The sequence below is a fragment of the Delphinapterus leucas genome, chromosome 12 (assembly GCF_059928025.1).
Source record: "Delphinapterus leucas isolate spDelLeu-1000000601 "Yukka" chromosome 12, BTC_Dleu_Yukka2, whole genome shotgun sequence".
In the NCBI taxonomy this organism is placed as follows: Eukaryota; Metazoa; Chordata; class Mammalia; order Artiodactyla; family Monodontidae; genus Delphinapterus; species Delphinapterus leucas.
Genome location: NC_143140.1, coordinates 68,463,449 through 68,482,878, shown reverse-complemented (window position 1 = coordinate 68,482,878; position 19,430 = coordinate 68,463,449). Strand labels below are relative to the sequence as shown.

Below are 19,430 nucleotides of genomic sequence, written 5' to 3'. Positions count from 1 at the left end.
TGTATGAAAATGATTCTGTGACCTGTATCTGCATTATAAATAATAGTTCTTGGTTCTTCTTTCTTTCCTGGAAGGCTTTGCAGACATTGCTGTATGATTTTCTATTATTATATGTTGCTAGCTAGCCCATTCCACTGCTTCTAGTGTGGCTCTTTTTATTTCTGTAAGTAGTTTTTCTTGTTTTTTTTTTAATCAGTATTTCTTGTGAACTCTGCTGGCTTACTTTTCAACTTTTTCTTCTGTCGTTTTTATCATCTTTTCTTTTATCGTGTGTGTGTGGGGTATGTTTTTTGGGCAAAGTGGGATAGAAACATCTTTACTTTGTCTCTTTAACTGGATATATCTTTCCGGCAGCACTTGATTAGATTAAATGCCCCTATCAGCTGTGAAACTAGATTAATTTGAGAGGCCTATGAATAATTTCTTTCTGGGTGTGTGCTATGACAGACCTTGTTCCAAAGGTTTAGATGCTTAGGTATAATAATTCTACTGTCCATATCAACATGACTTTAAAATGACATACCATTGAACAGTCTAGGAGAAAGTTTCTTTTATTATACTTACTTGGAAAATTTTTCAGTATTTTTAGAATTTTGAATGAGAACTTAATATCTGTATGAAAATTAACCTTTTATCTTTTAATAAGTTGGAACTCTTTAATTTCTAAAATGATGTATTAAATGTTTATGTGTCTTCTTAACTTAGATAACGTTTTAGTTCATTTTATTAACATACATAATATTGAAAGTAACCATTATAGCAAATACAAATAACCTTAGAATGGGTTATCATATAATTTTGTTATACATTCATATGGGTGAACTGCTAAAAGAGTGTATATTTAGGGGGTAAAATCATGGGACAATCTGTTTTCTGTTGGTATTTTCCTTGCCACCTTAAACCTACCAAGGGCAGGGGGATTCATTGCCAAAACTGTAAAACTAAGTAACATAGACTCTTGGGTTTTTTTCCACAAAAAATCCAGCAATTGAGATACACATAGTATTATTGTTTGAAAGGAAAATTCTGGGCAGAAAAATCTTACTATTTATGGTTTAAAATTTTATGATTAGAAGAGAAACTTGGAAGAGAAATAGTTTTCGACAAAATGGATATTACTGTGTGAAATGAGGTTTAACTCTTTTGATTGCTGTTGAGTCTTTTTCTAATGTTGGGTTTACTTTGATTCTTTTAGAGAAATAGTTGATCTAAATAAAAGTAACCATTAAAGAAAAAATAGTTGGTCCACAAATATGGAAAAGGAATCATGCGTAATTTAACATTTTGGGGACTTCCGTGGCTGTCCAGTGGTTAAGACTCTGCGCTTCCACTGCAGGGGGCATGGGTTTGATTCCTGGGGGTTCAATCCCTGGTCACGGAACTAAGATCTTACATGCTGTGCAGTGTGACAAAAAAAAAAAAAAAAAAAAAAGTTAACATTTTATATGGTTCTTAAAGTTGATATTTCCATTTGCCTCACAAATAAAGTAGCCAATAAATGTTTATATTAATCATATCATTAAGGAAATTCATTGTTTAAAAGCGTTGGAGTCTCTGGAGAAATATACTTTAATACTGGACAATTCAGGTACTATTTTTTTTAATTAATTAATTTATTTATTTTTGGCTGCATTGAGTCTTCATGGCTGTGCGCTAGCTTTCTCTAGTTGTGGTGAGCGGGGACTACTCTTAGTTGCGGTGCGTGGGCTTCTCATTGTGGTGGCTTCTCTTGTTGTGGAGCATGGGCTCTGGGCGTGCGGGCTTCAGGAGTTGTGACATGCGGGCTCAGGAGTTGTGGCACGGGGGCTCCAGAACGCAGGCTCAGTAGAAAAGGAATAGTAGAAGAGCCTGCGGTGCGCGGGCTTCTCATTGTGGTGGCTTCTCTTGTGGAGCATGGGCTTAGTTGCTCCGCGGTGTGGGTGACCTTCCCGGACCAGGGCTCGAACCCGTGTCCCTTGCATTGGCAGGCAGATTCTTAATCACTGCACCACCAGGGAAGTCCTCAGGTACTATTTTTGCTAAGATTTGTCTTGAGTAGTATTGGTTTGCTCATACTGTTTAGAAACCTATTATGCATCATTTTCCTTTCCCTTTGAATTTCATCATTTTTCCTTCAAACAAAGTTTTTTCATTTACAAAAAATAAAGCCTAATTTTACATAATGAGGATATAGTTATTTGCTAGCATTGTTTTGCTAGTTTTGTAGTATTAATAGTCTATTAAACAAACGTCATACAGTTTCTCTGTATAGTACTATTTGAATATCTGTAAAGTATTATTTGTGACTATACTCAGATGATGATTATCATATTCTTGCATCTCAATGGCAAATTGTTCCCTAGAGAAGGTACAAGAAATTAAAGATAAAGCAGAGTTGTAAACACTTGGAACAAGGTCATTTTTTTTTTAACTTGGTTATTGTGCTGTATTTGTCTCTTTCTTCAACATTACCTGAGTAACTAAATAGGAGTGCTAGTGATGTTAGATCTTTAAGAAGAGATGTAACCTCTTTTTTCTCCCTTCTCCGGTCAAATATATTATGAGATTTTTATCCTTATCCTGGAAATAAAGACTATGATTAATTTGAAAAGTCGGCATTACAAAGAAAAATTATTACTATAGGATGTTATGAACACTTCTGAATCTATTACGTATGAACTTTTCAGTAATGTACTTAAAATATATTATTTTGCTTTAATTCTTTTTTATATAGAGCTATATTTAACTACAGTTTTTCCGATGTCCCCTTTTAAATATATTTTTTCCTTGAAAAATATTTTCATTAATTTTTCTGTCACTGAGTAATTTTATTAAAGCAGTTAGAAGAATTTTATACTTGTACAGAAAACTTTAGAATTGGCTTTCTGCTTTAAAATTCTGTGGGCTTTTGAAAGGAAGTGGTTTATTTCAGTGAAAAAAAGTAGTTCAGAATGTTCTCAGATATGTCTTAAGACTCTCTTTGTGTATACACCTACACTGGAAAAACTGAAGCATTAATTGCTTAATTTAAAAATAATTTGCTTTAGACTCTCAAAACAGCTTATCTTCTTCGAATAGCTAGTACCATATAAGAATTGCATGAATGTTAAATGCAGTTTTCTTTTAATCCTAATTACCTTGCTTTTTTTTAAACCATAGAAATTATAATCAGATTACATATATTTGTATATACTTTCTTGTTTCATTCCCAGGCAATTATATATACTTTTTAATATTTTTTGAGTGCTTGGCATGTGCTAAAGAATTGCTAAGTATTCAGCAAGGGATTAGGATTAGAATGGGAGCCGATAAATACAATTCAGTTTAGCCAGCATTTACTGCATGTTCGCTTTTTATCAGAAAAATGTGGTAGCCATTGAGGACATAGATTTAAGCCCCAGACTCTTTCTTAGAACTTTATAGTAGCCCCTCAGGGGCTAAGTCTGGTTTAATAGAAGCACCAAATATAGCCAGGATGTTCTCCCTCTGAACAAGTTGCCTGTTGCTTTTTATTGGCTATGTGTAAAAGTATTCTGTTCTGGGAGCTGCTACTTCTCAAGGGAAGATGGGGAAGTGAATTAATACATTGAATGTAAACTTTGTGTCGGGCTTTGTGTATATTTTATTTGATTATTATGAGAATCTGTGAGGTAGGTGGAAGAAACTGAGGCTTATATGAAATAATTTGTTATTTCACACAGCTATTAGAGGCACATTGTAACTCAAACTGAGTTCTTTTGAACTTGAACACCCCTTTAAAATTTTTTTTTAATTTTAATTTTTTTAATTGAAGTATAGTTGATTTACAATACTGTGTTAGTTCATTACCCTTTTCATTGTTATATATTACTTGCAACAAGTTTTTATACTATAATAACTCAATCTTATTTTGGATTTGTTGGTGAGTATCTTACGGATAAAATTAAATTTCTTGTTAGGGAAACCAGTTTTATCATTAGTGAGGTACTTAAAAATTACTTTCAACTATTTTTTTCTGCTGGTATTACTTACAGACTTTGGCATTCCTATAAGAGAATTGATGTCAATTTCTAAATCCTTGCAAATTAGTGGTCCTAAGAAATGAAGTCCTTTTCTAGTTCATTTAATCTTAAATCATTATGTTGTCTTCTGTTCCTTACTTAAGCAACAATTCTGTTTGATTTAAAATTCTGAAGAATTTAATTTTTTAATAGTTGCTAGCTTGGTGCCATCTTTAAGCACATGCTTAAATAATAAATAACAGTGTTTATTGAGTAAAGCTAGAAAGTCCAAATGAGCCAATGGATACCTAATCCCATTATTCAGAATTCAGAACTGTTAGCATTTTGATGCATTTAAGCAATAATAGTAGGCACTATTAATGAACACTTAGTACACACCAAATATTGTACTAAACTCTTTATATCTGCTATTTTATTTAATATTAACAATAATCACGTAGGGATTTTTATTTTTTATTCTAATGTCACCAGGAGGCTCTGAGGCTGAAAAATGGCTAAACACCTTGCCCAAGGCCACAAAACTAGTAAATGGTGGAGCCAACATTCAGAATAAGATGCTTCTGAAGTTCTATCTTTTATAATTTGTGTATGTGTTTCTACGTATAGGGAATATTAGTTTTTTTTTTAATGGAACCACTCCACTTTTTAACCCATTAACTTAATCATATGCTGCAGACTTAAAAATTTTTTTTAACTTTGTTAAATTTTATTTTTAATTGTGGTAAAATACAGAAAGCATAAAATTTACCGGGTTAACCATTTTTAAGCCTATAGTTCAGTAGTGTTAAGTATATTCACATTGTTATGCAACCAATCTCCAGAACTTTTTCATCTTGTAAAACTGAAACTCAATACTCATTCAACAGCTATCCATTTCCCCCTTTCTTAGTCCCTAGCAACCACTCACAGACTTTTTTGGTATGCCAATAATTTAGGCTTCATAGTGTTGTTATTTTATCTACCAAATACCTATTATAGGAACTTAAGTTTTTCAATATATTTTACCAAAAATGCTTCAGTAAACATTTTTGTACTTTTTGTGCATTTTTTTCAATTCTTTTATAAAAGATTTTTCTAGAGTAGTATTGCTGGATAAAAAGGTACAGGCATTTTTAATGCTTTTAGTACACATTGTGAAGTTACCTTTGGGAAGACTGTACTAATTTACTTCTTGTATTTAACTGTGAATCATAATAGCATTGATAGCATTAGTTTATAAAGGATAATTATATTCCATGAAAAGATTTTATATTCATATTGATGTTTTCATTCATTAACAGAGTAGGTAATAGTCAGAGATCGATTATGCCTTTTGGGTGGGGGAGCTGCTTGTGATGACAGTCACCTTTGTGTCCCTGAAAATTGTATCCATGGTGCATTGTGCACGCTGTTATAGGTTGGCAGTGTTAAAATACCATTTATTCATGAGAAAGCAGTACCTAACTTATAAGTTTCTGTAAGTAAAATAACCCAGGTAATGCAATTGGCACAGTGTCTGGCACATAGAGAATGCTCAACAAGTGATAGCTGAACTTAGTTCAAAGAAATAAAGTGTTCTTTTACTACCATCTAAGGAACAAGTGCTATAAAAAGTGACTATATTAAAGTCGAATGCATTGAGGGGCTTATATTACTTCCACTCACTTTTCTTTTTTTTAAGTCATTCATGATGTAAAGTTACATTCATTGATGTAAGCCCTTTTGAGGGGATTACCTATCTTCTCAGCCATTTTTAACAGCTTGATATAGATTCTTCCATGTATTTCTTTATTTTCACCTAATATATAAAAATAGACACATATACATAGAGGGATTTTTTATTACTATTGTAAAAAAAGGATGTACTATAATTTTCATTTTCCTTATAATACACTGTCAACTGGAGTATTTTCCAATGTATTCTTTTTGGTAATTACATAATATTCCGTGGTATGGCTGTGCTACAATTTATTCAAGATTTCCCATATTGAAGGATATTCATTTTATTTCCAATTTTTGCTTCTATGAACTATTCTGTTTACAGAACATCTGTGTACATATCCTTAAAAACTAGGGCTTTTGATTCTATCAGATAGATCCCCTGTGGTGGGATTGGTATTTTAAAGGTGTACTGTTTGCTTTAAATAGATATGGCCTTTGCTTTATGAGAGGTGTTATGTTTCATTTTGGACAGTCTGACAGGTAAGAAGTTAATGTCTCATTGCTGATTTAATTTTCATTTCCATGACCATTAACGAAGTTGAGTATGTTTTCATATATTCACTTGCAATTTGAAGTTGTGAATTGCTAATTATATCCTTTGCCCATTTTTTAATTGGGTTGTCTTTTTCTTATTAATTGAAGTCTTGGTATTATAGATATTAATCTTTTATTAGTATATGCATTCTAAATAATTTTCCCAATCTTTTCATTTTCTTTATTTATGGTATTTTTCCAGAAAAATTTAAAAATTGGATGCCATTATATCTGTCTTTTTTAACTTACCAGGTTGCAGTCTTGGATTAAAAAAAAACCAAAAGAACCTTAACCTCTAGGTTATAAATATTCTCAGTTTTCTTTTGAGAGAAATATTATGTGAGTTTTTTACATTTAAGACATTTAATTCCTCTAAAATTTATTTCTGTGTAAAGTGTAAAAAGTGGTCGAACTTTATTTTCTTTCAGAGTTTCATTAGAATTTAAAAGATGCATCAACTTTATGCTCTGACCAGTGGCATGTGGTATAGTAGAAAAGGATGATAGCTCTCAGATTATAGTTTTGTAATCTAGCTCTTTCATTTGCTATCTGTAAACTTACTGGATTTCTCTGAGATTTGGTTTTTTTCTTTAAAATGGCAAAAATATTATCTATCTCAAAGTATTATGATTTATCCTTAACCCAGCTTGTACCATATAGTAGTATCTTAAAACAATATTAGTTTCCCTTTCCTTCCCTTTACTAATTGCTTTAAAGTTCATTACATTTGTTATTATGGAGTTATTTCTGGATATTGGATAATATTGGATATTACTAAGTTTTCTTAAGTTATTTAGGAATGACTCTTTGCCCCAATTATGAATTCAAGATGAAGTGTGGAGATGGTTGTGACCTACCGTATATCTTTTTTTAAATTCTTTTTCTTTAAAATTGAAGTATAGTTGATTTACAGTGTGTTGGTTTCAGGTGTATGGCAAAGAGATTCAGTTATATGTATCTATTCCTTTTTAGATTTTTTCCCTTATAGATTATTATAAGATATTGAGTATAGTTCCCTGTACTATACAGTAAGTCCTTGTTGGTTATCTATTTTATATATAGTAGTATCTATTTTATATATAGTAGTGTGTATATGTTAATCCCAGACTCTTAATTTATCCCTCCCCCTTCCCATTTTGTGTATATCTTTTTAAAACTTAAATTGTTTAGGATTATTCAAATACAGCAGCCTCTCCCTTTTTACAATCATGTTCTTGAAAATCTCAAAGATAGAATTTAGGAAAGAAATTGAAGACAAAGTTGAAATAAGGATTAAATTGAATCTGTATAGGCCCATGTATGTGTGCACATGTGTGTATTTTACAGTCACTAAAATAAAATGGTGTAAATGACACCTAAATAATGAGAATATTAATGAAAATTCATGTCTTTAATTTGATTATTAATGCCAGTTTATCATTTATCATCTCTTGCTAGTTGGACTCCTTTCTTGAAATTTTCAGCAAGGTTCTTATTAACTCTTTTCCTTATTTCAGCTCATATGCATACTATGAGCCTTTTATTTCTACTGTGCCTTTTCCTCTACCTAAATGTTTAGTGTTTTTCTGATTTTATGACGAGAAATTGTCGATTCTCACTGCTAGTTTCCACAGTAATTTGGAAGAGCACAGCTGCTTGTGTGGACTGGATTTACATTCTAGTGGAACCACCTATCTGTTAGCTGTGTGCCCTTAGCAAATTACTTAACATCCTGTGTCACAGTTTTCTCATTTGCAAAATTAGGATAAAAATAATTCTTATTTTTTAGGGTAGTTTTGATGTTAAATGAAGTCTTAAATGAAGCCATTATAGCATTTCTTGGCAGACAGTAGGAGCTCATTATATTTAGATTATTCTGTGTTGTTGAGGAGGCATTTCTCAAATATACATTCTTAGCTTTGTCCTTAATAACATCATGCCGAAGCTTAAGACATGAAGGATTAACAGGACTTGTTAGGGAGATGCTTAAGGGTAGATAATTCCAGCGATGGTGATATAGATTAGGGCTCTCAGGGAGAGTTTAGAATAAGTTAAAACAGAAGGCCTAGGGAAGAATGGTGAGGAACACTGCTACATTTGTCTAGTTTTTTGAAAAAGGGTTTTGTTATATACAGTTTCATTTTGTAAAATAAAAGGCTTTGTTTTATAGGCTGTCCTATTTCTGGTCTAACAAAATTTTTATTACAGCAATATTTAAAAATGAAATATAAATGGCTTTTTTAAAGGAAAATTATTAGTAACATAGTATTGCCTTTATTTCTTAACTCTTGAAGTAGCAAGAACTCTTATTGGTCCTAATATAATTTAAATTAATTACATGGATTATAAATTTTGTGGATACTGCTTCAAGGCATATAATCCAGCCCAATATAAGGTTGAAATCTATTCATCAAAAGTTTCTTTTAATTTTTAAGATTGCTGGCTCAATGATATTTATAGAAAATTGAAATCTGATCCCAGTGAATATTTTTTTAGGATACAACATTTTTGTCTTCTGTGTCATAGGAGATGGATACTGCATAATGGATTTGACGAGGGAGTTTATGCTATATGAAGGATGTTTTAAAATGAAAACATAATTCATACTAAAGAAATCACAGTGTGGTTGTAATATTGAAGGAAGTGGTTTATTCTCTGTAGCCTAGTTGGTGTGCTTTCTGAATGTACATCTGATAACTAGAATTTAAACGTGTAGTCAGATTCAGTGAAATGATTTTCTATTTGAAATAGTTTTTCATTGAAAATTTAACACTCATTTCTTTGAAATTTTGAAAATCTTTATTTTTGTGGGTATGCCCATATTGAAACATTTATAGGAACTATAATGATTGATGGCAAAAATTGTATTTACCTGGAAAACCTCAGTTTAAAAAAAAAGAACCTTAAATGTTTTTTAAACTCAGGGTGTTTTGATCTGAATGATTTTAAGTTGTAAACTTGTCTTCTATCTTGACCATATAAATACAAAAAGAATTTCTTCCTTTTGAAGTCTTTCAAATCACCTATTAACTATTTTCCTAAATATCAAAGTAGTATATTTTTAATGTAGAAAAAGGGGAAAAATCACTCATGATTTTCTTTCTTTTTTGTCATTTTTTTATTTATTTATTTGCTGCGTTGGGTCTTTGATGCTGCGTGTGGGCTTTCTCTAGTTGTGGTGAGCGGGGGCTACTCTTCGTCGTGGTGCGCGGGCTTCTCACTGCGGTGGCTTCTCTTGTTGTAGAGCACAGGCTCTAGGCGCACGGACTTCAGTAGTTGTGGCACACGGGCTCAGTAGTTGTGGCTTGCAGGCTCTAGAGCGCAGGCTTAGTAGTTGTGGCGCACGGGCTTAGTTGCTTTGCGTCATGTGAGATCTTCCCAGACGAGGGCTTGAACCCATGTTCCCTGCATTGGCAGGTGGATTCTTAACCACTGCACCACCAGGAAAGTCCCACTCATGATTTTCTTACCCAAAGACAAAAATCTTGTGTTTTGCCACATTTCCTTTTATTTTTTTTCCTATGCATTTTTATTTTTTATGTTATTAAGGTTTGTACATACAGTTATACATACAATTTTGTATCCTGTGTTTTCCCTTTTTTCATTTTCTAACTGCAGCACACATTTTTAAACGTGGAATCAATTTTTACGTCCCAGTTTAATCCACAGACTACTTTAAAAATATTGATTAAAAAATTATAAAAGGCATTTTAAATTTAAACAAAAACTACTGTTCTGAACTAGTGTTTTCACATCTTTATAGGTCCTATTCAAATTTGAAATTACTTAATGCCATCAGGTAAACAAGCTTATTTTTTTAAATGTCCCTTGTAATCCTCTCATGTTTAGTTATGGATTTTATGTGAAACAAACCAAAAAACAAACCTTGGTTGTTTTTAATTGGATTTAAGAATGTTATTTCCTAGAGAACAGTTTTAATTAACTAATACCCTATTTGATGTGGCTAATAGTATTAAAATGTTCAAACATTTTACAGTTGATGTCATTTAGAGATTTAATGATATATATGTGGGGGAGAGATTCTCACTGAATAGGCTAAGTAGTTATTTTTTAAAACTAGGAGTATGAGGGCAGGAACCTTGAAAGGTCATTTGAACTAGTTTCCTGACTTGAGACAGATCTTCAAACATCTTTTTAGTTATGAACCTCAGACCAGGCAACAAGATATAATTTGCAAAGAATGTTAAACTGGACAAATTGTTTAACTTACATAAACCTCACTTCTTCATCTATAAAATTAGTTTTATACCAGATAAGTCATTCTCAATAATTTTTTCTGTCCCAGGACACCTGAGATATACCACTTTCTTGTCAGCATCAGATCTGTCAGTGACAATGATTTTCAGAGGGGGCGGGGGCAAGGCTGTGCTTGTTTTCTTGATCTACCTTCTCCCAAGCTGAGAATCCCTGGCTCAGAGAATATATTACTTTTTTCCATATATCAGATTATGTAATCTTAGTAAATATTTGAGTGTCTAGTATGTACTAGGCCACTGGACTGGATCTTGTGGAAAAAGTTTTAAAAATACACTTGGAGCTCAGAGGTTAGTTGGAGAGGTAAGGCACATACTTATATTGATATTTTACAATACAGATGAAAACAATATATGCTCCATCAAAATATACAATAAAGGTTTTTTATTTCAAGTCACATCATTTTGGTCTGGAATTATCATTTTCAAGAATTTGGGGGGCTTCCCTGGTGGCGCAGTGGTTGAGAGTCCGCCTGCCGATGCAGGGGACACGGGTTTGTGCCCCGGTCCGGGAAGATCCCACATGCCGCGGAGTGGCTGGGCCCGTGAGCCATGGCCGCTGAGCCTGCACGTCCGGAGCCTGTGCTCTGCAATGGGAGAGGCCACAGCAGTGAGAGGCCCGTGTACCGCAAAAAAAAAAAATAAATAAAAGAATTTGGGATTATCACGTGTGACCTAAAATTGATAGTATTATGCTATAACGTATGCTTTAGACCCTAAATGTCATGTTCCCCACCTAAAATGAGCATAAGCAAAAGGTGAAGAAGATAGTATCTGGATGTTTGTCATTAGAGGAAGACTAGCCTACCCTTGTAATTTCCCACTGGAAATTAAAATTGTACTAAATAGAAACTTCTTTGTTATGCTGAGAATGATTTAACTGCTAGGCTCTAACTGTATTCTTAGGAGATTTTGAAATGCAAACGTTAAATGAAGTCAGCATTACTGATTTGAACATTATTATCAGAAGTATCTGAGTAGATACTAAAAATCAGAAAATCATGATTTGGACAGAGCATTAACATTTTATAGAGGCACTTGATTGAGCAAGTTTCGTATACTTTTAACTTCAAAATAAACCTGGTTTGGTTATCTTGGGAAATCCCCTTCCATGAGGTCCTGAGGAAGTGCAACCAGAAACATGGTAGAACGGAGAGGGTGCCTTGGAAACAGCCTGAAGGAAAAGACTCCATTTATCAGGCATGTGATCTTTAGAAATCTACTTAAAGTTTCTTCTATAAAATGGTGGACTGCACCAAATGACCTTTAATAATACAACCTGCAAATTTGCATGATTGCATGAACCTCAATTCCATGTAGGGACTGTACAAGGAATGTGAACGCTTATTTTCTGCCTGGCTCTGTTAGTCAGCATTCCTTCATTGGACATTTGCTACCTTCTCACCTTTCATTTTCTGTAAGTTATTTCATCCATTTCCAGGTCTCAAGTTACTTCTTGTGTTTTAATGGTGCTCTCATTTCTTCTGTTCTGCAGACTCAGTTATCCAGGTTTCTATCCAATTTCTATTTGTCTTGAAAGAATCTCAGATCCAATATGTTCTATATTCATATCTAATTTAGAGCCCTAGGGATTTAGATCTCTTTTTTTTTGCCTCCCTAACATTTAATTCATCACCATATTCTGTTACTATATTGTCTCTCATGCTTGTCCCCTCTTACTTATTTCCTATGCTGTGGTGCTTGCTCAGCTGTAGTCATAGCACTTGTGGTCTCATGCAAAATTCTCTTAATTTCTTTGTTTATATTTTCTTTCAGTCTTGTCATTCTACATGTCCATCACATCTAGAATGAAAGCTACCTGATAACAGAGAGTATTAGTCATCTTGTGTCCCCCATGCCAAGTAAATGTTATAATTTAACTTGAAAAACTAAAGACCCGAGATAGTGTCTAAGCAGTGTTTAAAAAAACACAAAATATTGGTGGCAATCTCCATCTATTTAGGAGGAAGCAGTTCCTCTATGGACTGCTCTAATTTTGCACTTGAATAAAAGGCTATCGAAGAGAAGCAATATCCTGACCAGCAGACTTTAGCTCTCTGGAATGTATTCTCTATTGGGTAATGACATAGGCATCCACTTTTCCTTGCTAGAAAATTTGGGAACTGTTCTTTGTCTCACTTTCCTACATACATTCCGGCAGCAAACATTCCTAATTTTACCTTGTAGTATCTTTTAAATAACCCTTTCTCCATCGCCATCGTTCTTATCTTACGTCAGTTCATAGAATTCCTTACGCATATCAGTACAACAATTTTCTATGTGCTTTCTCTCAGTCTTGTCTCCACAATTCATTTTAAAGCACAATATGGTATGTCATACCAATGCTTAAATTCTTTTAGTGGCTCTTATGTTTCAAAATCAAGATAAGTACCTAAATGTTATATGTGGCCCTAAATGAGTTGCCAGTTTTTCTGTCCTTAAGTCTCACACAATTAATCTCTTTCCCTATATCCCAGCCATGCCGATCTACTGTCACTTGTATGCATTGTGTCATGTTCCCTGAGCCCCTGTTCCTTATTTTTCCCTCCAAGATTCATTAGGAATCTTTTGAAGGAAACCTTGCCTAATTCTTCCAGTATGGTGGGTTAGTACCTTTCCTATGCACTGTCACTGTACCTGCATTATAGCAGTTCATACTGTAATAATGTTTGTGTGGTATCTCTATTAGACTTAAGGTTTCTTGAGGATAGGAATCATGTCTTATTCTTTGATCTGTCTATTCCAATACCTAGCACAGTGTCATACAGCTGACAATTTCCCTCCTCTCCACCATGAATTAATATGTGATTGTCAGAGAGTAATTTGTGTCTATAGATTCAATGTGGTATGAATCATTCAGTACTTAATATATGCCAGGCATTACTCTAAACACTTAACATGTGTTAACTCATTAAATTCTCTTAACATACCTATTAGGTAGGTTCTAATATTGTTACCATTTTACAGATGAAGAAACTAGGCACTGAGGGAAGTGAAGTGACTTACTTGAAGTCACATAACTAAAGTGGCAGGGCCTGTATTCAACCCAGGCTATGTGGCAGCAGAGTCTATGTCTTACCTGCTTTACCAGACTCTCAAGTGAGAGTTGAATTGGAGGATTTTGACATGGAGTGGTTATTGGGTGTATAATATGTATTTAATTCTTTTGTTAATAACTATTTAGAGCAGTATTCAACTGGAGGTGATTTTGCCCCACAAAGGACATTTGGCTCTGTCTGTAGACATTTTGGGGATGCTGTTAAGCATCCTGCAATACCTGGGACACCCCTTTGCCTCCATCAGAGAAATATCCTGCCCAAAATGTCAGTAGTCCTGAGGTTGAGAAATCCTGCTTTAGAAAATCTGAGAAGAGCAGGATAGATTTGACCATGTTTTTTTTTCCCCGTAAGAGATGACATGTTCAAAGACGTCACATTTATAATTCCCTTTAGTTTTCACCTTCATTCCTTTAGGAATTTATTAGAGCATTGAAAGAGCTATTAGGAAATTATTTTGTTTATTCAATTCAGCATTCAACAGACATGTATAAATGATGCGCCATGTATCACATACTTTGGTTGCGGAAATAGAAAAATCCAAAAGATTCAGTCCTTGCTGTCAAGAAGCCTCAGAGCCTAACAAGGGGTTACTTAACACAAAAGACAAAACTGTTTAGAGCATTACTTTCAGCCTTACTAGAGCATTCTGAATATAAAGTTCATTGGATTATTGATTGGATGAACTTTGTACCTTTGTTTCAAAACATGAAATAAGAAAAAATCAAGAGCATCTCTGAAGAATAGTATAGAAATAAGTTTTTAGTGTTTTGAAATGTTTTAATATATATGCTTCTCACTTAAAGGTTTTTAATTATAAAAATTATACATAGTCATTGTAACATAGAAGTATGTAAATTTTGATATGAAAAGTCACTTCCTCTCTTTCCTAATATCACTCTCTAGAAGTAATAACTTTTTTTTTAAACTTTTTATTTTATATTGGAGTAAAGCTGATTAACAATGTTGTTATAGTTTCAGGTGCACAGCAAAGAGACTCAGCAATACATATACATGTATCCATTCTCCCCCAAACTCCCCTCCCATCCAGGCTGCCACATAACATTCAGCAGAGTTCCCTGTGCTATACAGTAGGTCCTTGTTGGTTATCCATTTTAAATATAGCAGTGTGTACATGTCAGTCCCAAACTCCCTAACTATCCCTTCTCCCCACCCTTCCCCTCTGGTAAGCATAAGTTTGTTCTCTAAGTCTGTGAGTCTCTGTTTCTGTTTTGTAAATAAGTTCATTTGTATCATTTCTTTTTAGATTCTTCATATAAGGGATTCATACGATATTTCTCTTTCTGTCTGTAGAGGTAATCTCTTTTAAAAGTTCACTTACATTCTTGTAGACTTTTTAATGCCAATAACATAATAATATAGCATCTTTGCTGTATAATATTGCAATTGCTTTTCCCATTTAACGTGTTATTGTTTCTTTTCAAGCATGTAGGTTTACTATTTTATCTGAAGCAAATTATTTCATTGTTTGGATACATCATAATTTGTTTAACCATTCCCTTATTGAGGTACATCTACAGTTTTTTCACCATTACAGACAGCATCACGGTAAACAATGTTGTTCATCTATTGTTGCACAGTAGCGTTAGTGTTTCTGTAGAATGCATTCCCAGAAATATAGTGTATATAGTAAAGTTTTTTATTTTATCAAATTTTCTCCCTGCCAAAGGTTGTACCAGGCTGTACTCCTGCCAACGGTGTCAGATAGTGCTCTTTTCCCCATTTCCCTTTGCAACGCTGGATGCTAATTTAAAAAAGTAGAAATCCTTTTACTTATTCCTCTGTGCTGTTTTTCCGTTTGTCCCCCCTCTTCCACCATCTCCTCTTTTCAGTCCTCCCCTCGCTCCTCCTGCTTATCCGTCCCCACCCCCCCTACCCCCGTTTCCTCTGCCACACCTTTCTTTGACTTGTGTATTTTGAACTGGTCTATTTATTGGTTTGTGGGAGCTCTTTATACACACACACACACACACACACACACACACATATATTAACCCCTTGTATGTATTTCCTCACATACTTTTATGTTTGCTTGTGGTATCTTTAATCAGGGAAAATTTTTAAAAATTTTATGTAAAATTTGTCAGTCTTATTTGAAAATTAAATATATTTTTATATTATTCTTCATATCTTTAATCAACAAGGAATTTATGTATGAAACACCATAAACGTATGATAGAGTCTTTTTCTCAAATGGATAGCCAGTATTCCCAATACAATATTGAATATAACCCATTCTCTTCCCACTGATTTGAAACATCTCTTTGCATATGTTGAATTCCTACTTAAAACTGTGTAACCTATATATTCCTATAAGAACATTCAGTTCTTATTTTTATGTATAGCAAACATAAATATATTACTATTAATTGGTTCATTTACAGATGCTCTTTTCTAATTCATCAAGCTATTTTTGTGCCATTACCACATTTTAACTTACTTCAGCTTTATGATATTTGATATCGTGGTAGTTCTAGTCCCCTATCATTATCCTTAACTTAAAAATTTTATTGGTCATTCTCTCACATTTACTTTTCCAGATGAACATCAGCTTAGCATGTTCTTCTCTTTTTTTTGTATGTACTCTTGAAACTTAACTTGTATGACACTTAAGCGAATTAAAAAAACCACTGGGTTCAAGCCAAGGTGAGGTATACTTTTTGTGTTACTGCTTATCTGTGACTAGGTGCATGTTTATTCTAGCACTTTTTGATCCTATAAATGCCTAAAATCATTTAAAAAATAAAGGCGGTTAATGGGTGCAACAACATCCAGTCAAACTAAAGATACTTACAGTAAATATGTATTGACCACAAACTTCAGTAATTATTTTTGATTTATGAGTTTTCTGGCAAGGATATTCTATGAACAATGATGAGATAATTGCATAGAATAAGGTCTTTTTTGTTGTTGTTGAGAATATTTTAAAATAGTTGGTGTTCTTTTACAAGTATAATATTTATTACAAAATCTTTGTCAGGTAGATGGTATTGTTGGTGATACCCTTATTTTGCACATGGGATAAACTCAGTCTCTGGAGTATTTGATGACTAGGTCAAGGCTCAAGGTCGTGAATGTTTTGGTGGCAGAGCCTTAGATTTCCAGCCATGCTGATTAGAACTGATTACTGCAGGGTGGAAGATATCCGTAGAGTTTAAAGCACCCTAGGACTGAAGAGTGGGGGATGCCTCATTAATGGCTACGGAGAAGTTAGGGAATTATAGACTGATGAGACGTGGCAGCATCTTTTATGAAGAAATCATTATTACATATAAATTTCTATGGTTTTTTCTCTTACCTCTTCTTAATTTAGCCTTTCCCATTTCTAAATAGTCTCAGTTATTATCTTCCCTAATTTAGAATATTTAATATTGTTTTACTTTCTACTTATTGAATGAGAAAATAGTCCTTGAAAATAAATCTATAAAAGATCTTTTTCGTTTAAACAGTTCTTTCCTTCAAAGCTTCAGTTATATAGTCTTTAAAAATTTATTGATCACTGCCCAGTCTTTTTCAGAATATTTGCCCCATTAACCCTTACAAATGACTTTTCCATGTTATTTTCTCCTCCTTTTTGTTTATTTTTCAGGGTCAGATCAAAGCTCATTTCATTTGTTAAGTTGTTCCTAATTACTCAGGTACATACATAGAATACTCTTGCTTATTCTTTCTACAACTTAATCTCCACAGTGTTTATAATTGTCTCAGAATAGTGTATAAACTCTTTGATGGACTTCCCAGGCGGTCCAGTGGTTAAGACTTCACCTTCCAATGTAGGGGGTGCGGGTTCGATCCCTGGTCAGGGAGCTAAGATCCCACGTGCCTCGGGGCCAAAAAAACAAAACATAAAACAGAAGCAATATTGTAACAAATTCAATAAAGATTTAAAAAAAAAATGGTCCACATCAAAGAAAAAAATGTGATTCATACCTTTTTTTTTAATCTAGCTCTGTCACTGCCCAAGGCTGCATAATCTTTGGCAAATCAACTGTTTTGAACTTTAGTTTCTCTAAAGTAAAGTAGGAATAATTATACCCATTCTGCGTGGTTGCTGTGAAGGTAAAAAAGAGCATATAAAAACCTCCTGGCAGGAAAAGCATACAAGAGTGCCCATAGGAAGTGCCAGATGGACTTTCTAGAACCCAGCGCTCTAAACACTAGGAGGTGGCTGGTATTTTATTTATTTATTCATTCATTCACTTATTTATTTATGGCTGCGTCGGGACTTCGTTGCTGCACACGGGCTTTCTCTAGTTGCCGCGAGCGGGAGCTGCTCTTCGTTGTGGTGCGTGGGCTTCTTATTGCAGTGGCTTCTCTTGTTGTGGAGCACGGGCTCTAGGGGCGCAGGCTTCAGTAGTTGAGGCACCTGGGCTCAGAAGTTGTGGCTCGCGGGCTCTAGAGCACAGGCTCAGTAGTTGTGGTGCACAGGTTTAGTTGCTCCGTGGCATGTGGGATCTTCCTGGACCAGAGATAGAACCTGTGTCCCCTGCATTGACAGGCGGACTCTTAACCACTGCACCACCAGGGAAGTCCAAGGTGGCTGATTATAAGTGCAGGAAGTAGATAGAGAGTAAATTGAGGTTATTGCCTTAAGAAGAGAACTAAGATAACTTGCAAAAACAATAGAGATCAACTCATGGTTTCAAAACTTAAACCCTTAGGGGTTGATCATTAAACTCTGTTTCTTGAATGCTTGTTGTGAGTAGAGCACTGTGTTGTGTGCTTTGTACTATGTAGACAGGTGTATGAGGCACTTCTTATCCTCAAAGAGCTAGTTAGTCTAATATTGATTGTGTTGTAAAGACCAAAGGAATTAGTCGAAAGAGCGTAAATCTTGTGGATATGTAAGCAGGAAGTTTCATTAAGTTCAGCAAGTCTATGACAATCGTGTGGTGCTAGGGAAATTTGGCTTTGAATCCTTTACAAAGGAATATACATTGAAAAATGTCTTCAGGAAAGGGACCTAGATAACGTCATATTCAAGAGACAGAGGCAAGTAGATTTTGCTGCTTAGATCTTAACCCCAGGAAGGAAACAGTAGAATTCTGGAAGAAGTAGTCCAGCAAGTGGTAACCACTAGGGATAGAAGAAACGTTGCTTTAGAGACAAATGGAGTATGAGAAAGGAGAAGTGGACAGGTAGGTGAGCTGATTAATTAAGTACATGCCCTGCTGCTAAGGTGAAGTCACTTCTTTGTTCCTTGGTTTTGTTGTTGTTGGTTTTTTTTTGTCTACAAAACAAGCAGGTTGGACTTGATTAACTGGGTAGCTGTTATTTTCATCCAAATGAAAAATCTAAAAGATGATCAATTCTTCATCCTACTAGAGACTGAACACTAATCACTAATATATTAATCACTAATATATGAATCTTCAGAACATGTTTCTTTCTGGTGACCATGATTTGGTGGGTGGGTTTTACATGACTTGGGGGAGGACATTGGTACTTTTCTTTGGAATGGCACATTTTAACCTCCTAGTAGGCTATTTGATTTAAAGGACACCTTAATGGTTTGGGTGTCACAGACACATACATCCACAGAACTAGAAACCGTTTAATTTACTTCATTATGTAGATGAGAAAACGGAAGCTAGTGAAATTAAATGAACTGTTTAAGCTGTAAGGTAGGTAACAGTTAATTAGTGGCAGAGCAGGAATCAGAATCCAAGCTCCTTATTTGCATCCAGTACTCATTCCATATGCTGCCATTATTTTGGGACTTTCAGTGCTCAATTTCTTGAGGTTGTTATACAGAAAATGAATTTGTTATTTGGTTGGGGAAGATGAAGGAATACAGTACACATTTTACACTTTTATGTGATGAATATATGTATCTCTTACTGATCCACAACTGATTACTTTAGTTATTAGTTCATTTCTGACCT

General features: G+C 34.2%; 1 protein-coding gene across 6 annotated transcripts in view; it reads left to right on the top strand.

Moving 5' to 3' along the window:
* Positions 1-19,430, top strand: part of HBS1L (HBS1 like translational GTPase) — an 81,469-nt gene that overhangs the window by 27,826 nt on the left and 34,213 nt on the right. The window contains exon 1 of one of the 6 annotated variants that reach the window (XM_089922019.1): positions 15,069-15,093. The exons of the other annotated variants lie outside the window; for them this stretch is intronic. The gene's annotated coding sequence lies outside the window, so the exon portion shown is untranslated. Of the gene's footprint in view, positions 1-15,068; positions 15,094-19,430 lie in introns of those variants that run through there. 6 annotated transcript variants of the gene reach the window in all.